This window comes from Ambystoma mexicanum, chromosome 9 (assembly GCF_040938575.1).
Source record: "Ambystoma mexicanum isolate Mex_15411 chromosome 9, UKY_AmexF1_1, whole genome shotgun sequence".
Classification (NCBI taxonomy): domain Eukaryota; kingdom Metazoa; phylum Chordata; class Amphibia; order Caudata; family Ambystomatidae; genus Ambystoma; species Ambystoma mexicanum.
Genome location: NC_090931.1, coordinates 128,418,373 through 128,436,402, shown reverse-complemented (window position 1 = coordinate 128,436,402; position 18,030 = coordinate 128,418,373). Strand labels below are relative to the sequence as shown.

General features: G+C 46.1%; 1 protein-coding gene across 2 annotated transcripts in view; it reads left to right on the top strand.

The window, feature by feature from the left end:
* Positions 1-252: 252 nt before the first annotated feature.
* Positions 253-18,030, top strand: part of LOC138487733 (uncharacterized) — a 119,159-nt gene continuing 101,381 nt past the window's right edge. The window contains exon 1 of one of the 2 annotated variants that reach the window (XR_011274532.1): positions 253-423. The gene's annotated coding sequence lies outside the window, so the exon portion shown is untranslated. The remainder of the gene's footprint in view (positions 424-18,030) is intronic. The other variant, XM_069614281.1, reaches the window with a different exon arrangement.

Here is an 18,030-nt window from a genome sequence, read left to right as displayed (position 1 = left end):
GGCCCGACGGGGTAGCATTGTATTTAACTTAAAATAGAAGGGGGGATATTTTAGTAGAGAGAAAATAAAGAGGATGAAAAATATCACAGTTTGGCTGGAAAATCGAGAATTCGCCGTTGAAAGGGGAAAAGTTGTCACAAAGCATGAGGATTTTGAAAGGTTGAGAGCTATGCACATGTCAATAGAATCAGCTTTTATAAGGCTGTGACTCACCCCCCAGTCACTCAGAGCCCCTAACCCCCGCCGTTTACAGTAACCCGAGAGCATGGACTGGTTTCGAGGCTTGGCGCCTTACAGGAAGTAAATCAGTTCTTTAGTTTCAGCGGGCGAAATGAAAGTGAAAGCAGTTTCTGCTCTAAGGAGTGGAGCCCTGCACAGACGGCAGATCCCCTGCTGCAGCTCGCCCCCTGCCTCGCAATAACGGTGAGTACTTCGGTTATATTGACATTTTCTGTTACCCCGGCCGCTTCTTCCAAGCAACGCTGCTTAACGCTTCCATTCCCCTAAAAGCGCATTCTGCGCAACGCAGGACGCCGCGAAGTGTAATCCCGAAGTGCAACCGATTTATCATAGTTTCACGTTCCCAATTTCGCACTTCTCAACACGCACCCCTTCCTGCGTTCTCCATCTCTCACGCACCCCACGTTGTTTTATTATTTTGTATATTTTAAACGTTGCTCTTTAAGTGACTAAAAGGTATAGGGTCCCTCGCAAGCTTGTCTGAAAACCGCTATCTTTACTGTATATAGAAAGTCTAGAATGTTCTGCGTATTTACAGGAAGGATCTTGTCCGTGAAAGCGCCCCTGCTGGTCTAAAATCCTAGACGGGGTCTCAAGCAGGTGATTGAGCTATTCTTTTCATTAAAAAAAGTGGGTGCTTTCTGGACAAGGATAGGTGCTTTGAGAGCACTACTGTGGTGATTCGGCTCACTATAAAAGCTCAACAATTAATTAGACGTTTCTATAGTGTGGAGGTCAAAGGGTCAGGCTGGCACTAACATACATCACTTCATCCAAACTTCATAGAGCAAATGTGAGCTACATCCGTTTGTAGTGCGCGATATAAGCAGCGTGGAAAGTGCAGCGAAGCCAATCAACTGATTCAAAGATCAGGCATTAACTGGCAGTATAGGCCCAAATTGAGCCATTTGAGTGGCTAAGCAAAATTCCCAATTCCCAAACCCTTGAGCCACTTAATTCTTTTGCCGCTGCAAAATTATAATTTTGTTAATATTCATTTGAATTTTTTGTGGGAACAATTGCCCCGATGTGTGTCAGAGCCCTCACTATACTGTGGAAATGTAATAAATAGTTACAGAATGTCATGCTTTTGCAATATTAAACGTGCACCGGTAGATGGAGGGTGGGGGGTGGAATGGGGCCGGTTGGCCCAGGGGGGGAGAGTTTGCCTTGTTCTGGAGAAGATCAGGTATTCCTAGTGGCAGGGTGCTGACATGAATGTAATGCATATACCCCTATGTAAATGGGAAGGGGTACCTTATAACATCCTCTGTGTTACTAGGCATCTTTGCATTTATTTCCCCTTTGCTTTGAATGATTTCTGATTTGTTCCTTGATAATGACATTATGTGTATGTTGAATATTGGAAAAGCAATAGACAGAATAAAAAAAAAAACAATGAAAACCAGCAAAAACATCCAAACTAAAAATGAAAATGTAGCTCAGTGCACAGAGAACACAAGTTCATTTTCGATAACTAGTCGCCTGATCCAGAGTTTAAAGGTAGGACCCGCTTTGTATAGCCTGGTTAACTTTTGCCTCTTTTTAGTGTTGATTATACCTTTAGTGTGATGTATTTTTAATGTAAAAAAGTGCACACATTGCCCTGTGACCTGACTTTTGTAACATGTGGTGCCTATGTTACTTTACTATGTGTCTAAGACATCTAACATTGTATTGACAATACCTGAAAAGGAAAGGGTTGTGAAGCCATCTCCACTGGGTCAAATGAGCCCTTTTTGGATTTGTTAAAGTCCCGAAAACTGCAGAATACGTCAACAAATGGTTTAAGGAAGTCCAACACACCCATACATTGCACAGTGTTTAAAATATGACATCTAGTTATAGAGCCTAAGAAGAATTCTTAGACCTGCTCATGGTATTTTTATTTACCATGTGACCATCTCTCAGAGTCCCTCCTCTGCTCTCTGGGCAGACGGGGACTTTTCTAAGTTAGTTTAGCCTCTCGTAGGTTTTATTCCCTGGCTTTAACACCAAAAGGCAGAACCATTCCTGTTTTTTTTCCTAACATTTGACTTCCTTTTCCTTTAACATGGAAGTCATTTACTTTAAAAAGAGTGAATAAAAGCAGCTGGCACCCCCTGAAACATCTATATGCTTTGTATGCATTGGGGGTCATTTTGTAAGGCATACAAGTAAGGTGTAAAATGAAGGTGTAAGGCTGTTTGCTGCCTACTTTTACACTATGTAAGGCACTCGTTCCTCTTGGAGGCTGAGTACAGGCACACCGCAGAATTAACGTGCCAGCCAGGCATTCCTCCTCCTGCAAATTGCGGGTCTATGACGATTCTTCGCAGCAATTCGCTTGAGACCTATTTGTTAGATTCTTTTTTTTACCACATTTCACTGCAACAAAAGCAGAGGGAGAGCCCCCATAAGCCCATCCCCTCAAACCTCCACCCTTATAAATACCTTATCCCAACCCCCATCTACATATGCAGTGAAATGTGGTAAAAAATGTAAGAACAAATGGGCCTCGAACAAACTGGTCTGCGAGGAAATGGGCTATTTCCCAAATTGCTCATGGTTTTACCCAGCATGAGATTGTGATATGGTGCAAACAGAAGGGGGACCCGGCGGGGTACGCGAAGCGTTTCCCCCAGGGGTGATTTTTGGTGCTGCATAGAGTGCCCTCCGGGGTACTTAAGGGGGCAGGGAAGGTTCTGGAGCAGGCGACGGTTGGGACTTGCGTTTGGAGTCTGCATGCTTTTATTAGCACCTGCTGAAAGTAGGCATGTGCCATAGGAATCCATTGTAAATGCTGCCTGCCGCGCATTCATGTGTGCAGGTTATTTACAGCGGCAGCAAAATTCCAGAGTAAGTAGTCAGGCCGAGCTCTGCTATACGTGGCAGCTATTCTGCTGCTGTGCAACCGCGCCCATGTTTGGAAATCCCCTTGGTCTGCCGGACTGCATGATATATATCGGACTTGCATGGAAATTCCATTCAAATAATTGTTTTTTTTTTAAGCCAGAAAGCCTACTCCATAGCAGTGACATCATCATGGCTCATTATTCATTTAATTCAAGCCTTCCCGAGGTTTAAAATGCAAAATTGGTTGTGGGGCTATGCCCAACTTTTTACTTCCGGTTTGGCATCACTCCAACCCCATATGGCACAGAGGATCAACTGTGGTGGTGGGGGAAACAAACGCCTGAACGAAAATGAGAGCATTGCAACCATAATCACCGGAAACCCCGAGTTTACTTGTATGCTGCTCCATGCAGATGCTTACAAATGCTCCTCTTGCCTCTGAAACAAGACACATGCGGCCCTATTCATGGAATTTCTGCACGGTTCAAAATAACTTTGCACTGTTGAAAAGTGAGTTTGCACTGGCGACACAAACCCTGATTCATGGAACTATCAGCGCATAGTCATATTTTTGCATTACAAAATGACTGTGCCCGGACTTTGCACTGCAAAAATGCACTTTGCACATATCCATGAATCAGGGTTTGTTTCGGCAATGCAAAGTCTCTTTTCAGCAGTGCAAATTCACTTTGAATTGGGCAAATATTCCATGAATCGGGCCCAAAGTGTGCAACTCGTGTGGAAGTTAGATTTGCGGTGCGCTGGGTACTTGCTCTGGGTGACCTAGCCGTAGCTCCTGCCTATGGGTTGAAGCCTGACTCCCAGGGGACGGGATTTAGCTCCTACTCATTGAATCTTAATTTCAAACCCTGACATAAGCAAAGAAATGAGTCAGGCAGGCACTGGGACTCTCCAAAAGGAGTACATTGGCTTGAGTGCACACTGTTACAGTGCTCGCTTTGCGATGTCCCGTAACTTATATGGCACTAATAGCACATCTTGTCATTTTTCCACAGTATGCAATGTAGCACACATTACAGTTTGCACATTGTGTCTGAATGAAGGGGACGCAGCCCCTTTAAGAACACACACTCACACACCCACGCACGCACGCACGCGCGCGCGCGCAGGCGGGAGGAGGGCGGAAGGGGAGGGACAAAGGGAAGGGAAAGGCAGTTCGAAGTTGTACATGAATAAAGAAGGTTGAACCCAGTCCTGCCTCCGAGCCTTCTTGGGGCGGATGCGGATGACTGTCTGAGGGAGGGACCCCCAACAACTGGCGACGAGGCCGACGAGAGCCCATGCTCTGCAGCAGGGAGGGCCCGGCTGCCCAGCAGTGGTGAGGGGCCCGTGTGCCCAGCGGTGACGGAGGGCCCGTGTGCCCAGCAGTGGTGAGGGGCCCGTGTGCCCAGCAGTGACGTGGGGCCCGTGTGGCCAGCAGTGACGGAGGGCCCGTGCGCCCAGCAGAGGAGGAGAAACGGATGGCCCGTGAGCCCGCAGCAACGGAACGCAGGTGGAGGGCCTGTGTGCCCCGCAGTAGAAAAGAACCCAGGAAGAGGGCCTGTGAGCCCCGTGACGGAAGAACCCTGGAAGAGGGCCCTTACCTCTTTCTGGTTTCTTACCAGGAAGAGGAACAGGATATACCACTTATATCACGCTCCCACATATCCCGACCTGAATCAGCCAAGGCCCAAGCAGACACATCCCGCAAAGGCCCGCAGGCCCACGGCACAGCGCCCCCAGCTGCCCCAACCAGCGCATGCAGTCAAGACAGTGAAACGTGGGCGGGAAGCCCACGAACTAGAGACAGTCAGAATTGGGCGGGAAACCCACGAATGAGACAAACGGCCCTGGGCCGTCAGCACAACATCCGTGGCTGCCCCAACCAACACACAGTCATTACACACTCAAATTTGGGTGGGAAGCCCATGAACTAGATACGCGGCCTGAAGGTCGTCAGCAAGGCACCCTTGACTGCCCCAACCAGAGCACACATCTGCAGCAGCACCCTCAAATTAAGGGTGAGAAGCCCACAAGAGGGGATAGTAACAGAGAGGGAAGTACCACCCCAAGAATAAAATACTGTCATACGGCACAAGAACCCGCCACCAACAAACCACCAAGAAGGCACGGTGCTACCCCAAAAGGCCACTCCGCCACGAAAACCCCCACGAGAGGACACCAAACTGGGGATACGGAAAGGGCCCAACCCATTCGGGCTCACAAGATAACTGTCCAAACACTACTACCAACACTAACAGAGTGGCCATGCCTCACCTTGCCACCAAGGTACAATCATGAAGGATCCAGCACAGGCAGCGGCAGATGCAGGGACAGCCCCCAATGCCAGCCTTACCTTGCATGCCAGCCTCATGAGGAGACCAAGCCCATTCATAGTCAACCCACACCATGACCAAGGACAGCGGTGGGAAGAATGGGTTGAGGAATTTGAAGACTTTGTGGGTGCCATTGGCACACAAGACCCCTTGAATAAAATAAGCATCTTTACCAATGTTGCAGAAGAGAAATTAAAAACATAATACTCACAATTCCCCTGCTGGACCGCGCCACTTATCCACGCCTTCTGGAAGCCATCAACGAAAAACTCATCGTAACAACAAGTCGTGACTACGAGCGCTATACCTTCAATCAATGTGCTCAATTCCCCCACGAATCGATAGGGGAATTTGTCATCCGCCTCCAAAGGAAGATCATAAAGTGCGACTTCGCCAACTTCAACGACGACAAAGTGATCAGGCTGCGCATAATAGAGGGATGTATATCCTCAATGTTCAGGAAACATCTTCTGAAAAAGCCCCTACCCCTCAAAGTACTGGACTTAGCCAGAGTATATGAAAGGATCAATGTGCAAGCCGTAGCCAGAGAAAACCCCAAAAAGGGTGAAGTTATCGCAGCCATAATCCCCTACACCTGCTCAGAGCAGGTCAACTCCCAGATACTCGCCACAACGTGCACAAAGTAATCGACAATGCTACTGCTGCGGGTTTGAGTACCCGCACAGGGAACCATGCCCTGCAATTGGCCAGCGATGCATGCGATGTGGACAAGAAAACCACTTCCAAGCTATGTGCAAGGAACAATTCCCCGAGGCGAACCCAGTTCGCCAACAGAATGCCGGTCGCACACCTGAGACACACAGAGAACAAAATGACCAGCGCTCCATTGAAAGAGGAGTGACCTACCCCACAAACGGTTACCAACGCCCAAACACAGTGAGAGCGCTGGAAGGATTACAGATTGAACCCGACAGGAAAGACCATGAGCTCTACCACCTTCGTCACCGTGACCCAGTGTAACTGGCTGCGCAAGAGAGAACACATACAAGAGAACTCCCGCCACCTCATGAACAGGACAGTCATATCCTACCTTCCCCCTGGACATCTACCCATACGCCAACTCTCTGCCAAGATACCACCAGGAGGAAGTGCAACATTTGCAATACCTACAAGACGGATACGACAGGGAGTACGTTCGTCTCCTCAGCGTCGACATTGAGGACACGCCAGCCCTCAGGGTCACGATACAAATGGGAGGCACCATCAACCAATTTGTTGTTGACACCGGAGCGACAGTAAATGTCATGAATGAAGAACTATACCACGAGATTGCAGCCCTCTACCCTCTGCGGAAGTCCAAAACACACATTTTCCAGTGGGGAGCAAACCTGCCCATGATGTCCAAAGGACTATTTCAATGTGACCTGTCGCACCGCGATCTCACAGTAACCACCACGATTCACGTCATAAGAATTCCCTCCATAGGATGCTGCCTTCTCAGCTACCGAACGGCCAGAGCCCTGGCGCTCATCGACCTGCAGTACGACCAAACTGAGATAATAAAAGGACACCCGTCAGAATGCGATGCCATCATGTCAATATCACTAAAGAGGATCTCAAAGCTCGATTCCCCAAACTGTTTGAAGGAGTAGGTATGCTCAAAGACTCTGTTGTTAAACTGCACATCGACCCCAAGTTCACGCCGGTGCCACAACACCCCCGCAAGGTGGGTTTCCACCTCCAGGCCCAAGTGTCAAAGTAGATCCAACTCCTTCTCCTCAACGACATCATTGAGAAAGCAGAAGGACCGACACCATGGGTATCCCCCATAGTAATAGTGCCCAAGGACAATGGACACCTACACATATGCGTCGACATGCACATCCCCAAAACACCGCCATTCAAAGGGAGAGGCACCCAGGTCCTAGCCTAGAGGACATGCTCATCAGGCTGAACCAGCCACACACTTTTCATAATTAGACCTTAATCAGGGTTCCCACCAGCTCGTCATAGACCCTGCTTCACGAGCAATCACCACCTTCGCGACACACGAAGGGCTATTTAGATATAAACGGCTCAATTTCGGCATATCCTCCGCCGCAGAAATCTTTCAAGAGATAATCCGACGCCTAATATCGTCCGAGGTGAACGCTCTAAACTACAGCGATGATATCCTGATCTTCGGGAAGGACCACGAACAACACGGCAGGGCACTCGCAACTATCTGCAAGATCCTCCAAGAAGCAGGCTTAACGCTGAATGGACCCAAGTGCGACATCAGCAAAACCAGCCTCAGATTTTTTGGGCACATATTCTCAGATAAAGGCACACAGGCTGACCCGGACAAGATAAAAGCAATCACTGACCTTTCATCACCCACGACAACTGCGGAACTACGCTCATTCCTGGGGATAGCAGGATACTGTGCGCGCTACCTCCCAAACTATGCCACGGTCACTGACCCGCTCCGCGTTCTCCTCAAAAAGGACCAGCCATTCCTCTGGGATGTACACTGCCAGACGGCATTTTCAACCATCAAAGAAAACCTTGCCAACCACCACCAGCTTGCATACTTCCACCCGGAGTGGCACACCATCATTACAGTTGATGCCAGTCCAGTTGGCCTAGGGCCCATCCTGGCCCAAACGGACACCAAAGACAACGCACGACATGCAGTCGCAGCTTACGCCAGTCGTGCCCTATCCCACACTGAAAAAGCCTACTCCCAAGCTCAAAGAGAAAGCCTTGCAGCTGTATGGGCCTGCGAGAAGTTCCACCACTTCGTAATTGGCCGACAGTTCACCCTCGTAACGGACCATCAAGCGCTCCGCCCGATATTTGGGAACCCCAAGACGAAAATGCCTCCCCGAATAGAGCGCTGGGGAATAAGATTACAAGAATCCGACTATGTGATCGTCCACAAGCCTGGAGGAGAAGCCAACCCGGCAGACTACCTGTCAAGGCACCCGCTCCTGAGAAACAGTGACACCCTAGCCCATGAGGCCGAAGAATACATTTCATACCTGTCCTCCAACGCCATGCCACCAACTATCTTGACGGCAACTTTTGCAGAATGAAGCAAAGCTGACCCAACAATTAAAGCCGCCGTGCGCCTCACCGGCTCCAACAAATGGAGAGAATGCCAAGAAAAAGGACACAGAGGGGAGGGGGCAGATAAGAAAGACCTAGGCCGCTTAGCCAAAGTACACAGAGAGCTGGTGACCACTGATCAAGACATACTACTAAGAGGAAATAGGCTAGTGGCCCCAAGAGATCTATGAAAGACACTGGTAGCGCTTGCCCATGAAGGCCACAGAGGGATTGACAATACAAAAAAGATCCTAAGAAAGCACATTTCGTTCCCCTACATGGATACTATATTGGAAGACATGCTGGCACACTGCAAACCCTGTCAATTAGCAGCGAGAAAGTCAAACCCAAGCCCCCTGCAGCCGACGACACTCCCGGAGAGACCCTGGCAAAAGGTTGCAATGGACTTCTATGGACCCCTAGAGGAAGGCGGATACCTGCTCTTGATCATTGATGAATACTCAAGGTTTCCGTTCATCAAACAAACACCCTCGACATCATTCTCTGAAACGGCACCCATTATAGATTAACTATTCAGCGAATGGGGCATTCCCAACATCGTCAAGACAGATAATGGATCCCATTCCAAGGACGTGAATTCGCCAAATTTGCAGACCATCTCGGCTTCCATCACCAAAAGGTTACCCCACTCTGGCCCCAAGCCAACCGAATGGTGGAACGTTCATGGCCACTATAAAACTAACCAGACAGAAGGCCCTAGCTGAACAAATATTCCAACCAAAGGCTATCTACGGCATGCTCAGAAGCTACAGGAACACGCAGCACGACGCGATGGGGAAAATGCCAGCAGAACTAATGGTGAGGTACCGACCCCGAACACGCATCCGCCAGTGGGACGACTACACACCGGAAGAAGACGCGGCCATAAGGGAGCGAGACACTGAGAAAAAGAAAAGCCAAGGAATGGGCTGACAAAAAGAGGAATGCAAAAGACCCCCAGCTGGAAGTAGGGCAGATTGTCCTAGTACGACAAAACCAGAGGAGGAAAACGGACACCCATTATGACCCAGAACCTCAAATCAGCACAGCCGTCAAGGGATCCATGATAACGGCAACAGGCGAACCAGGGGAGATAACTCGGAACGTGTCTTTCTTCAAAAGACTGTATCTAGATAATCAAGAGGCGCCAGAAGCGATCACTGAGGACCCAGAAGATGGGGAAGACACAAGCCCCCCTGTTGAAACAACAGGCGAAAGTCGAGAGTCTCCAGGAAGGCCCCACAGAACAGTGAAGAGACCGGTGAAACTCATTGAACAGATGTGACCCCGGCTTTCATGTTCAGCACGGGGGAGGTGTTGTGTCTGAATGATAGGGACGCAGCCCCTTTAAGAACACACACACACCAGGGCGGGAGGAGGGCGGAATGGGAGGGACAAAGGGAAGGGAAAGGCAGTTCGAAGTTGTACATGAATAAAGAAGGTTGAACCCAGCCTTGGCTCCAAGCCTTCTCGGGGAGGATGCGGATGACTGTCTGAGGGAGGGACCCCCAACACACATGCACAAGCAATGCACACCTTTGCATTTTAAATGCAGCACACTTTGCAATGTAATGTTTTTGTTATTGATTGTGCACATAACACAGGACTGGAACGCAGTTTTCTGTTATGCCCCTTGGCACAGATTTCCACTTTCCAATCCCATGTATGTCCCTTGGCCAGTATGTATACTTTCAAGTTCCCTTTATTTACCAGGACCCAGGTTTTGCTTATTTACTATGTTGAATATGTTTTTCCACCACACCATGCTGCGTCTGGGAGTGTCAGATGGCCACAGTGTGCTGCTGTGGTACGTGGACACCAATGATAATGGTCAGTTCCTCGCTGCTTAACACACTGTCAAGCAGCACAGCCTTACTCACAGAAGGCAGTGAGTAGGGTTGATTGGTCGTGACAGTGGCATCTTTTTTGCCTGGGCTAGGCTGGTCCCTGCTTTCCCGCTGCACCAACATGTAAGGCAAGGGCTGGTTGTGGGAGCTACAAGTGTATTCTGCAGCAGCATCCCCAGAGCCTGGAGGCTGGAGGAGGAATTCACCAAATGCACACTTTTCAGATAGGCTCACCCATACATCAGAAACATTTTTTTGGGTTATATCCCCAAGTTGCAACCCTGTCAGGTACATCAGAATAGGCCTGGAGGGTGTATTCTGACACCTTCTGACACCCTACCCAATCTCATGATGGCTGTGGGGTCCCTGCACCCTCTGGAGAATATGATGGACAGTATCACGCCTTCCCTGCAGGTTAGACTCCTTTCCCAAACATCACAGTTACACCTGCAACCTTCCCCCCTGCATTTGACTTTCTTGGACTCCCTCCTATACTATCACGAGCTGGGCCGAGCGGCCCCTTTGCTTAATATCGACCTGCTAATTTGTTTATCTGTCTCTGCCAAGCGACGGCCTTGTATCCTCATTATACCTGTGCTTTTATCCTATTCTGCCTCTCCCCTTTGCGCTCTCCCCTGGTATCCCCACCAGAACAGTGTTATTAACTCCTCGCAGCTATACCTCCCATCCCCCCACGTTATCACCTGTCTGCATGGCTTGCTCAAGATCGGACTGCCTATCCAAACTGTGCTTCAAACCTTTGCCACTTCTCAGCCACATGTATCTGCATACATTGATATAGCTGACACCAATTCTTAAGCAGCTTTATGACACCATTTTCCTCACAAGGGTGATTCCATCTTCATGGCTCACATCAATAATTATTCCACTCCATAAGAAAGGCACAATTGCAGTGCCTTTGAATTTTCGACCTATCGCGTTGATGTTGCTGCAACGATATTCGCTTCACTCATACTTAAAGATCTAAATCGATTTATTTCAAATAATCATGTAGTATCACGATTTCAAACTGGTTTTAGAAAATTGATGGGAACTCAACTGAATACCACCATATTATCTCACATTTTGGCTTCTTCTCATCAATCTAAAAATGGGCCGATTTATATGGCACTCATAGATTTGTCATCGGCCTTTGACAGCGTTATTAGAAGTGTACTTTAGAGAAAAAAAATGCAAAAATTCAACATTCCGTCCTATATTATTGCTACTATCATTCTATTGCACAAGCAAACTATAGAATTCGTATAGATCAGACTGGGCTATTAACAGACACATTTCAGACAGAAATTGGAGTAAAACAAGGCTGCAACCTTGCAGCCACCTTGTTCAATCTTTACATGGCTGATATCGATGCATTATGGGACAATGCCGATACTTTCCCTGTAAAGTTACTTAATTGGCTCACTTTTACTGATGACCTGATCTTATTTGACCGCACACCTTTTGGACTTTAAAAAAAACTCCAGTATTTTTTGTCATACTGTATCCAGCATAATTTGGTCACAAACTCTGTAAAATCTAACATTATGGTCTTTACCAACAAAAACAAAGTGGTTAACTTTCGTTGGAGCCTAGAAAACAACCCCATTCAGCGTACGATGGGAACAATGTATTTGGGTTATAACTTAACAAACAACAAACCTCTTAAGAAGTGGAATAACTCCCTGCTTATCAAAACTGCTCCACTAGTGGCTCAAATGAGAATCATCTTTTATAAACATTGTACATTTTCACTTGTGCCACTTATCGATTTCTACTTGTTAAACGTAGACGCGATGATACTATACGGGTTAGATATCTGTTTACTAGAAATCGGTGGCCCCCTTAACAAAATCCAAGGCTTAATCTGGAAGACAGTTTTGGGTCTCCCGAAAAGTTTACCCAATGTTGTTCTTATTCATGAGCTGGGTTTGTTTTCGTTCGCTTTAAGACTCCAATGGAGAAGGCTCAGCAATTTTGGTAAAATTATCTATCCTTCGACAAACTCAGTTTATGAAGATTTGGCAGCAATGATTGCAAAGGACTCTCCCCCCTCAATCATGTTATTCAATAATCAAATGTGATCCGGACTTACCATTATTGCCTTGGAACCTGCGGATCTCTTAACACGCTCTCTGATCGTGAAGAAAAAGTTACTACAACACGATTGGACTACCACCTCTGATCACATCGCCTATGATCAGTCATATTCAGAATATGCAAAATTTAGGCACAAACAAATGCCTAGATTGCCATATCTCATTGCCTTTCCATGTTGTCAAGCTGGGAGAATGTACATCAGATTCAGACTAAACTTATTCCACATCAATGTACGAACTAAACATTGGAAAAATAGCACTACTATAAATGATGGTATTTGTCGACTCTGTTATAATATGCAAGAGATGGAAACCTTGAAGCATTTGGTTATTGTCGCCATTTTGAAAGAAAAAGTGCTCTGATACTGGGCAAATGCATCCGTTGTAATACACCATTTTCTCTTGAATTATTTTGGGTGGTGTGTATGTGGGGATTAACCAACTCTTTAATTTTGTCATTGATACATTTGTTAAAGATTATTGACGAAAAACTCATGGAATTTGAGGCAAAAGAAACTAATGAATAGTCTATAATCTAATTTGCATCATGCAATTGAAAATGTATTCATTCACCAGAGGCTACTTAGAGTATTGTTAACTTTAAATGATGAAGGTCATGGACGCTATTTGACGGAATTTGCTCATAGAAATACATCCTATATGTAGAAAGAGAGCTTCATTTCCTTGTTAATGTTTGATATGAGATTGAATTTTTCTTAAATTTTAATATAGGTAATTTGTCTTATATGTTGACTTTGTTTTTAAAAGCTATTGTATAAGTTGCATGTAAGCATACAACATTGTATATCGGTTTTGTAAGGCTCTGTGCACTAAACACAAATAAAAAAAAAGATTTGGCTGATAGATGTAGGCTTGCGCTGCTCTTGTATTTTACCCACCTGCAACTACCCAATGTGACACTTGCAGCCATGCGCTGCACCTGTATTTTACCTACCTGCCACTACCTAATGTGACACTTGCAGCCATGCGCTGCACCTGTATTTTACCTACCTGCCACTACCTAATGTGACACTTGCAGCCATGCGCTACACCTGTATTTTACCTACCTGCAACTACCTAATGTGACACTTGCAGCCATGCGCTGCACCTGTATCATACCTATCTGCAACTACCTAAGGAGACATTCACAGCCCTGCCCTGTACTGGTATTTTACGTGCAACTAGCTAATGTGACACTTGCAGCCTTGCGCTGCACCTGGATTTTACCTACCTGCAACTACCTAAGGAGACATTCACAGCCCTGCGCTGTACTGGTATTTTACCTGCAACTACCTAATGTGACACTTGCAACCATGTGCTGTGACTAACTAATGATAAGACGCAACCTACAATCTGCTACCCTTTTGACCTTCATATGTAATGCATGCAACCTGTGCAACCACAAGCACCTACTGTAACCAAATTCTTTAGCAACAAGCGCCCATATGCCTATGGGTTATGTGCACTATATAAATGCAAAAGAAATAAATAAAATAAATCAGACCAGACATGTCCGGACAGGTTTCGGCATATTCCTGTATAGATATGGCTATGCCACTGCACCAATAAGATTTAAGGTTAAGGTTGTTGCCATGTTTAGAGTATATTTTCAAAATGGAACTTAGAAGTCACATGCCACCTGTTTATTTAATGTGCCCTGGTATGGGTGTGGTTCTGGTGGGCCTATCCTTGAAGGACACAGGCAGCGAGGGCAAGATAGCAGAGTACTGATGCGATACATTCTTTCATTCTGAAAGCTGAAGTCACCACCTCGCTTGTGAGAGAGAAACAATGTGTCAAGACTATCAGACTCTTTTACCGGATTGATCTCAGAATCTGCTATGTCCTCTTCACTGCTAGAATTACTGCACAGCCCCAAAAACCCTTCCTCCTCCTCACCTGATGAGGTAGAATAGTTAAGCTTCTTTCTTCGGGATTGCCGCGCTGGAGTCTTCTTCTTTGTGAGCAGATACGGTCTGCCTCGAAAGGAAGCCACTGTGACTCTATATAGAGAAATTCACAGTGACTCTTCTCCGCGACAGCCAGATATATTTCAGGGGAAAAAGCCATGAAGGCATAAAAAACCCCACGATGTTTCGAAGGGGACTGTCGAATAGGCTGATCCAATTAGAGGTAATCTTTCCGTAACTGAAGCAGAAGTCTCCAGAGGAGCTCTCCAAGACGGAAGTGAGGATGATAAACACAACTGCTCAAGCAGAAAACGAAGAAGAAGGAGAGGTAGGGATCCCAGAGGAAGTGGCAATTAACAACGGATAGACTTGAAGCAAGGAAATGGAAGAGGGTGGAAAAGGGGAGGAAGGTGGAAACAAGGATTGCTGAATAATCACAGAATAGAGCGCACGCAACACGGGAAAGCACAGTTGCAACGCGCTGATCCGTCGAGTAACTGATGGTTATATACCTGATGGCGGCCATGTTGGAAAAAGACTAGACCGCAGTGTAGCGTTTCAAGGAAACGTGGCAGAACAGTCTAATGGCGTCGGAGTTTCCATGTCCGCCAGACTCGCCAGCTGCCAGCAGTCGTGACACAATGCACCCTAAGAGCAGGAAAGAGTTCTTCAGGTTCAGGAACCTGGGTCTCAGAAATTCAGAGGAAGTTGAATCGGCAGAGTCCGGCGATATGGGCGATGTTAGGAAATCAGAGTGCCGCCGAATAGCGCCACAGCATGCACTTTATATAAAATGGTCGGGCTGGAGAGTAAAACGACAGCTCGGGAAGTTAAAATGGAGAACCTTAACTCCTTGTGTTCTTATCCTGCTCCGTGACATCTATTTATGTAATTGGTGATTTGGTTTATAGCAAACCTTATCGGATAAAAGTATTGCATAAAAGGAGATAAAAACAACAATTTACTGACAACAATATTCATAGATTGCATTAACAATTGCATATTCAAGTAAATTATTTACAAGAAATCATTTTCCAAAATGTAAAAATCACTATTATTATAGTAACCTGGTGGCCACACATTAATCTATTCCAAAATGCTTCATCATCAAGTATCATTGGATCATAAACAAAACGACCAAAGATTTCTGTTCAGTTTCTCTAATTCATTACATTATAAAAATAGATGGTGCAAAGTTTCAATATTATTTACATTATTACAAAATGGACAGGTTCTCATTCCGCTGAATTTTTCCCATACTCCCAATTACCTCATATGTTTTTGAGTTTGTTCATCCGAACCTCATAAAAGTTCTTCTTGTTCTTGTTCCCTGTTTATTGGGGAACAAAATGCAATATTTCGGCAGTTCTTTAAATGGTGGACAAACATATTTAGAAATTCAAAAAGGGAACACTTACCTTGTAATTCATTATAGTTTACCCATCCCATAAATCAGTTCTATCAACCTAGGACTTTCTAAAAAAAAATTGCAATGTTTCCCACACCCTCGTTATTTAAACCAATTAACCTCAAGAAATTACTATCCTCTTTAAACAAAGTCCTGCTCCTTGATGGAATGTTCAGCGTAGCGGATGGCTAATTGTAAACAGAGGAAGAGGATCATGAGAAGCTCGGAACGTTTCCGCGGTGAGCCTTTGGATCGGTTCTTCAACTGGTGTATAGAATGGATGAACTGGGAAGTCTCGCAAGAGCTGCAAACCTGAGACTACTGAAAGTGCTGAAATTCTCTGATGGTACAGATCTGAAGGAGTTTGTCACTGATGTTATTGCAACTCATGCCAGCCTGGGAGGTGATGGGACGTTGGTCCCTGTCTGGACAGTGATCCGATTCCGCACTAGGGCACGTTGACAGGTGAGAGTCGGGAAAGGGAGCCTGCTGGTCAAGTTCCAGCGGCAATGAAGAAGGACATAACCGTTGGAGGGCAGCGTAACCTTCTCATCCCAAAGTTTTGCTCAGAGACAGTCAAAAAGCAGCACGAGCCACAGGCCTTCAGGAAGCCATTGCTGAATTTGCTGATTCACGCGTCGGTAGGGCATCCGATGTAATTTCATGTTCAGTATCGAGGGTAGATTGCATGTTTGCAGAGTTTATATCTAAAGTCCAGTCTGAGGGGGCGCCCGACTGAGTGATTGTTGAGAGTGAATGTGTTTGTCTGGTGGGGGAAGTGGGCAAAACAATACGTTGATGGGTTTTGGATACTCAGCTTTGGTGTGTTCTGCATGGATTGTTACCCTCGAACCCCTGCGTATTCTAATTGAAAGGTGTAGTTGGGTGCTTGGAGGTTTGCGGTATTGTGAAAGCATTTACGTGCTACCTTCACACCCTTCCAGAGAAGTACGATGCTAGAGGGTAAAATTATGGAAATAAAGAAAATATTTTATTTGAAAGGCTTTGCACTCCAATAGTTTAGTATTTGTAATTGGAACTAATGGTGAAATATTATAGCATTTCCTCTGTAGGGCTTGGCCAGTATTGACCCGCCAACCGAAGCCAAGGTACGCCCGAGCGAAGCAAATGGCATGGCGAGGCCTCAGCTCTGTTTTGGACCCATCTAGCCAAAGTATATGGTTGTCAACACTATTAGCACCAAGGACATTTGAGTCAAAACGGCAGAGCCGCAGGTGAACAATACGCTGGTAAGTGGGGGGAAAGAGGTTGGGTGGATGCTAATTAGGGGTCAAAGGCAGAGTTATTTCAGGAGGGGGGCTGAGGGGACAGGAATTCCTGGTGGTTAGGTGCGAGGGGGTAGTGGGGGCCCTGAGGGCAGGTGGGCAAAAAAAAGAGTATAAGGTAGTGGAAGTGGTGCAAGAGGCAGAACTCGGGATTATAATGACTGATGTATCCCGTATCCATAGCCTCCTGATTGGATGTTGCTAATGTGCTGCATTCAAGAAAGAGCCACATGGGACACAAGTGTGTTTTTCAATGTGGAGTTCTCATGGTTTGTGATTATATCATGTATTTATGATCACATAAAAAATCATATTGTCTTACAACCTGCATGGGTGTATTCCCTATATACTGCACTGTGTTGCTTCAAAGGTAGATTTGAGCTTTTCAAATCCCATATATACATATACATGCATACATAAGTTGAGAGACAGATGAATACATCTGCTCCCCCCCTGGCTCAATACCACCCAGGTGAGAAGCGTTACTCACTAAGGCAAATTTACCGCCCATATCCCAGGCAGGTACAGCAGGAGATGAACACAATTAAAGCTGGAGTAGGCACGAGTAAAACTAAATGAACGTTGCGACATTACATGTGCATGCATTAGACACATAGCAAATGTGCACTCAACATGAAGAACACAAAGACTAGGTAACATATGCATTTATACATGAAGAATATTAACATGGCATCCATAAGACATGAAGAATACTAACATAAGCAACGTATAAGCTGAATGCAACATGAACAACATGCATACAAAGCTCACTAACATAGAAACGCAACAGTAATGGCCAGCCATCTTTTCCAAAATGGAAACCACAACATGCTTCTAAGTAAATGAAAGGCCTTAAGGTTTCACGAAAACCCAAGATGCTGAAATCACAGAAAACCGAGATTGTGCACTGCCCAGGCAGTAGCTGGTAATCAGAGCCAAGGTTACCATGAAATTAGGGAGGGTCCGAACATTACAGAGATCGCACGAGATCATAAATATTGGGACAAGAAGAATATTA